Genomic DNA, 6,823 nt, shown 5'->3' with positions numbered 1-6,823 from the left:
AATATCCATAAGTCCTTATGAATTTGAAAACTGTTAACAATGCAATTGCTGTCATAATTTTACAGATCTTCTTAGGAATGGTATTACTTAGCCTTTCTTGGGCATCTATTTTACTGATTACCAATACAGAGAGTATTTGGATCTAGCCTAAATTCTTCCTTCTGCAAATCAAACATATTTCCTCTTGTTCTACTCTTAATGGAGACCAGATTCTTACATAATAACCCTTCATCTTCTTGAAGACTCACCCTCTCAGCCAGGCATTCCACTGCATTGTCTTAGTTACCCAGCCGCCATGGAGGATATCCTGAAGGGAAAAGTTCAAGATCAAACGAGATGTCTCTCTTCATGAAAGAGCAAATATAATTTTCTCCTTTCTAGTTTTATTAACAGTGAAAATTTCTCTTCAAATAACACTCTAAAACCAAACGTGCACAGAAAATATATCACTTTTAAATCCCATAGAGACTTGAAAATGTTACTATAGTAAACATTTTCCAACTAATGCTGTTTGTAGAAAAATTATATTCTGTGTTTTCCTGTCATCAGAATGTGGCAGATTCTCTAATGACTCTGTTTGCTCTACAAACATAATAATTCAGACTGTTTCTGGCACAAATTATATTGTTCAAGGGTAAACTTTCATTCTGTATCTCCCTTTAACTCTGTTTTCAAAGTGAGGTAGAACCCAGCGTTAATCAATTCAAAATCAATCAATCTGGATAATTAAATTCTATGCCCTTCATTCACCATCTACCTATATCCCTGCTCTTTCCCAGCTCCACCCCAAATACATGCATAAATATAAAGCCTTTTCTTCTCAATAATTGATTCTTATATCTGACATATACTATATATTCATACATTTTCCCCATATAGACCCTCTCTTTATAGGTCTATTAATCCCAGAGAGTAACCGTGTATTTATAAGATCATCACAAAGAACAAAAGGTAAAACTATCAATAGTAAGTATACAATTGCTACTTAAGTACTTCTCACAACCAAAGATTTCCATTAGGTACTTTATATAAGTTACCATATTTCATTCCTTTAGGAACCTGTTATGAGTTGAATTGGATTCCTTCCAAATAGATACATTAGAATCGTAACTCCTAGGACCTCAAAGTGTGATCTTACTTGAACATAGGATCTTTACAGGGATAAGTGGGTTAAAGTGAGGTCATTAGGATGGGTTCTCACCATTAGGACGAGTATGATTATGGAAGGGAGGAAATTTGGACACAGAGACACACATATGGGGAGAACACCACGTGAATATAAAGATAGACATCCACAGTCTGAGGAGGAAGTCCTGAGACACATCCTTCCTTCAGAGCCCTCAGAAGGATTCAACCTTGTCAATACCTCAATTTCAAACTTGCAAACTCCAGATCTGTGAGAGAATAAATTTCTGCCATTTAAGACACCTCGTTTGTGGTACTGTTGTATAGCAGCCCTGGAAAACTGAAGCACAACCCTACAATTTAAGTCTTAGGCTCTTTTTGTAAACAAGGAGACTGAGGACTAGGAAGATTAAAGGCCTTACCCAAAGTCACACTGGCAGTAAGAGCTGGGCTGTCATTTAACAAAGCTCTGCTTTGCTCGAAAGCCTGGGTCCTTTCCTCTATATCACACTGTCTCCAAATTTAAGTTGTTAGCTACTTTTTTTCATCCATGTATCTAAGAAAGTACCCACAAACACACACATTGTATATGGACTTAAAGACTATACCTAAAATGGTATAGTCAAAGTATCTCTATATTGTTTTTCCTGAGAAGAACTTGCTGAAGACCATTTCACCATGTTTCAGGAGTTACTACAGAAAGCTTAAGATGTAGAAGAACCATTGACCTGGTCTGGGAAAGGCAAGATTATTCACTGGTGCTAAGGGCATCAGTCACCTTGCTCTGGACATTAATTGGCAATTGGAAAGTTATGAGTGGGAGGGCATTAGGATGGTGGGAGACTTTGTCCTTTCCTGACTAATTGAGGTTGGATATGGGGAATACAAGGAAATCTTTGATTAATTTTCCTGGGACAGAGCCCTTTCAAGTTGGGAGGGACACGCAGTAAGATACCCAGAGGGCAAGTGGTTAAAAAACAAAGATCTGAGAGGAAAGAAGAATTTCCCAACTTGTAACAGCTCCTCCAGCCAAACTCTAGACCAATGGCCAGCTATGCCAAGAAAGGAGCTATTGCCTATGGAGGGGTGGACTGTCCACTCCATGAAGGTGTCTGGCCAACGTGGCAAATGGGGACTGAATTTCAGGCTGCATTCCCCCTACCAAGCTGTCTGCCATGGAGTTGTTCTGTGCCTTGTTAGCAAAAGGAGCATCCCTTTCTAATTCACACAAAGGCATTGTAAGTGTTACCTGCGGCCCAAGAAATCATTACCTCAACATCAGAGCATTTATATCAGACCCTCAGATCACTCCTCTGTTCTGGGGAGTAGAGCAGAGCTTATTGGTTATTGTAGAATCAGAAAATAGTATTATATAAACATAATAGTTTTATGCTTTTGAGACTTTATTTCTTTTAAATTTTTTGGTGTTGTTGTTGTTGCTATTATGGGAAAGTTTCCATTTTTCAGCTAAAGAACTAAAGAAATATAATTTTTACTTTTCCTTTTTTCAGATTAAATTTTGAAGTGCTGGGGCTCACCAGTTGGTTAGATCTACATATGAGGCCCAGCTCTGCTGTGCAAATTGGGCCAATTAACTTCCTAAGTCTCGTTTTCCTCACTGGAAAATGCAAGTTTGTTCATTCACCCAACATATACTTTCTAGGTGGCTACTATGTGCCTGGTATTGTTTTAATATTCCCAGGGCAAGGTCCATATTCTCATGGAGATTAAATTCTAGATTTGGGGGGTGCCTGGGTGGCTCAGTGGGTTAAGCCTCTGCCTTCGGCTCATGTCATGATCTCAGGGTCCTGGGTTCGAGCCCCACATCAGGCTCTCTGCTCAGTAGGGAACCTGCTTCCCCCTCTCTCTCTCTGCCTGCCTCTCTGCCTACTTGTGATCTCTGTCAAATAAATAAATAAAATCTTTTAAAAAAATTCTAGATTGGAGTGGGAGGAAAGGGAAAAGACAGACAAGAAGCTAAAATATAGGTATAATTTAATAGACAAAATTTCTCCCCTCATAAATACATCAGTATGGATTTCTCTTTTGCATTCCTTGGTATCCTCTCAGAGCCATTTATCTATCAAGTAGTTGGGGAGGAGATACAGTAATGGAGCTGGAACACAAAATGATTTAAAGAGTATTTAGTTGCTAACATCCAAATAGGACCTCTGAATCTGCAGCCGGATAGTAATCTGTGAAACCCAGGTGGTTTTTTCGCAAACCCAATGACTGACTGACGAGATTATAGAGTTTTACATATACCTGGAGTAATGAGGAAGAGGATATGAGGTGGAGGAAGTTGAAAGTCCGAGTGAGAAAGGGGAGGAGAAGAGGAAGTCATACAGCAGTGTTTTTGTTCTCTGTGCTCATTGCCTTGGGCAGAACCTCAAACACCTGCACGGGTGTGGAGAAGCTGGAGGACATCCGGGTTTGTGGCTCACTCCCACAGCCGCAGCGCAGGAAGCCTCCCAGATAGGGTTGCCAGATAAACTACAGAAAGTCCAGTCAAATTGGAATTTCAAATAAACAATAAATAATTTTAATGTAAGTACCCTCCACCCCAGGAATATTTGGAATATACTTTCACTGTTTTGTTTTGCAGCCCCCCCTTTATCTGAAATTCAAATTTAGCTGGGCTTTCTGTATTTTTATTTGTGAACTCTGGCAACCTTACCTGGGGAGAACTTTTAGCTTGGGGTCCCTGCCCCCACTGGCATGGAAGTGATGGCGCAGGAGTGTTGATAGCTAGACCTAAGGAAGTATTCTTTAAAAATATATATAATAATAATATTTTACTTATTTGAGAGAGAGAATGCTAAGGAGAGCAAGAGATAGCACAAGTTGGGGGTATGGAGAGGGAGAAGCAGAGTCCCACTGAGGAGAGACCCCGCCAAGGGGCTCAGTCCCAGGACCCAGAGATCATGACCTGAGCAGAAGACACATGCTTAACTGACTGAGCCACCCAAGCACCCCCAAAGGAAGAATTCCTCTTCCACATGTAAAGCTCTTGGATTGACCCTGAACACAGTAGTCTCTCAATAAATCCTTAATTAACTAATTAGTTAATTAATTAAAACCCAATCAATTTTGCCTTCTGGTTATTACCATATCTAACCAGAAGTTGATTATAACTTAATACCATATGAAACTACCAGTGAGCATAAGTCATATTTTAAAAAAAAATTAATGTGAGAATTAATACCCACTCTAAATGCACATGTGCTTTATTATTCCAGTCTCACAAAGCATATGAAAACCACAGCTGTTGATAATGCTTTTGATTTGCCAGATCCTGTAACAGTCCACTTACTTTGCCTTGAACATGGCATTTGTACCACATTAAAGTTTGGCAAGCTTAATCTTTGCTAACCACTGGCAAATGTGAACATGCTATAAAAGATAAAAATATATTTCAGCCAAAGCCATTATCAGGTTTATATTTGTTTGGATTTGACTAAGAACCTCTAATTTGTTCATGTGTACTTGGCATCTTTACATTCTTTGTGGTGATTAGGCTTGCAATGAATATATTACATGCTTAACAGTCAACTAGAGCTCTCAGTGCAATGGAGGAGGAAGGGAGAGAGAAGAGGAAGAAAGTTCTTTTTCACTTCTGTTGGAGTGAGAATGAACCTCCATAAACTCTTAGAGAAAACTCTTCCAGTGGCCACTCTGGCCCATCTGCCCATCCGACCTGCCCCCTACTAAAAATATTTTTGAGTAGTTTGTGTATTCTCTTTCATATAACCATCTTAAGAGAATCTACCTTTGTATGTATCTGGCCAACAAGCCTCAGAAAAAAATTATGTTTTCTGGCTATTGACCAACACAAAACTCAAGAAAACCTTCATCTCTAATATTCAAACCCAGTGGAGTTCTTCAGTCTGGAAATCCACACCACCCCTAAAGGCAGAAGAGGTATAGGTGATATATGATCTTGAGATTATTGTTCTGATTTGCTCATCCCCTCATTTAGACAAAGACAGCCAGAGCATCGCCATATTCCCTCCACAAAGGACGTCATAGAAAAATTTTCATCAGGCCCCCATCTATGCCCCCCAAATTTTAGTCACCTCAAAACCTTTCATATATGGCATCTCGTATTTATCTCAGGATATGTTGTAAAGTAGGAAAGGTGGAAATTATGTAATTATTATTTTCATTGTGCAGAATCTATGGGAAAGGAAATGTTTCATGGCAGGACCAGAATTAACATCCAATTAATTTAGCTTTTTATCCATGCCTGCCTTTCAGTATCTTAGTGAACCACACTGTATGCATATTTTCCAGTGCCCTGAAATGGACACACGTAACAAAAGAGGAACACTGAAGATAAATGTACCCACATCCCGGGTTTAAGTTGGATTTAGTTCTATCAAGGAAACACAACAAATCAACCCTCTCAGATAAACTAAAGCAAAACAGAGAAAGAGCTCCTTTGCCTAAAAGTGATTACTCATTCATATATTCAGTACCGAGCTTCTACTAAATTCTAGGTGCTATCTTTGACATTGTTTACTTCACAGAGTGAGTGAGCTAACAAGTAGAACTACTTATCACAAGACCTGACCTGTGGGAGGTAACCAATAACAGCAAATTTCCTTCCTCCACAAATTCTCATCCTTGAATTAATCAATCAGACCAATATGCAAACTGTAGAAAATGATTTGCTTCCAATCCAGTATCATTCCTTTAAACCCTTCCTCTATGCAGATGCATACTGTGACATTTAGGCCTGAGCTATTAAGCCAGGGAGATTAAAACACACTCTGGCAGCAACATGATTTGTGATTCTTAGCTTGCCATTTTGTGCTGTAAAAGAGGAGAGGAAAAGTCAGTCAAGTGTTCTAGTATTAATGGGCTGTATCCATAAACACACACACACATACACACTTCTGGAAAGCTGTGTTCTTAATCTAGGCAATGGCTTTGTCATTGAAAATAAGCATTTGCTATCTTCTCTGGCTGTTTGACCAAATGTAACTTTTATTTACAAGCAATTTATATAAAGAAACATAACCTTGAAACTAACACTTTCTGCTCCATCTTGCATCCTTTTTACCTCTCTCTCTTTTTAAGATTTAGTTAGAGAGAGAGAGAATGAGAGAGTGCACATATGTGGGGGAGGGTCAGAGGGAGAGAATCTTCAAGCATACTCCCCACTGCCAACTGGGGAGCCCATCTCAGGGCTTGATGCCACAGACCCATGAGATCATGACCTAAGCCCAAACCGAGAATCCAGCACCCAACCGAGTCACCCAGAAGCCCCTTGCATCCTATTTTCTATTTCTATTTGCTCCCACCTGCCCCCCCCACCGCCGTTCCCCACACTTGGCTCTCAAGACTAGGTCATATATGGGGGAGAAACCAATCCGAGGCATTATCAGCTTTTACCTTTCAGTGGTTTTCATGATATATGCCAATTGCCACCATTATATTGATTATGTAGCAAGCAACACTAATTCCTGAGACATCCAGGGTGAACAGATCCTTGTATAAACACAGATATAAAACTGGTTGCTGGTCTAACAAGGTATTTAAAGGACTCATCTCTGACCTCTACTGGTCATCTTCTTAAAATACAACATCTACCATTCTTTCAGAAGTACTTTCACATTTTCATGCACTCATTTAACAAATAAGTACCAGGCACTGTCTAAGGAAGGACAGTAAAAGAGATTTAAAAAAAACAAAA

Source organism: Mustela putorius, unplaced genomic scaffold, assembly GCF_011764305.1.
Source record: "Mustela putorius furo isolate JIRA1106 unplaced genomic scaffold, ASM1176430v1.1 tig00000682_pilon_pilon_pilon, whole genome shotgun sequence".
Classification (NCBI taxonomy): domain Eukaryota; kingdom Metazoa; phylum Chordata; class Mammalia; order Carnivora; family Mustelidae; genus Mustela; species Mustela putorius.
This window is presented reverse-complemented; position numbering follows the sequence as displayed.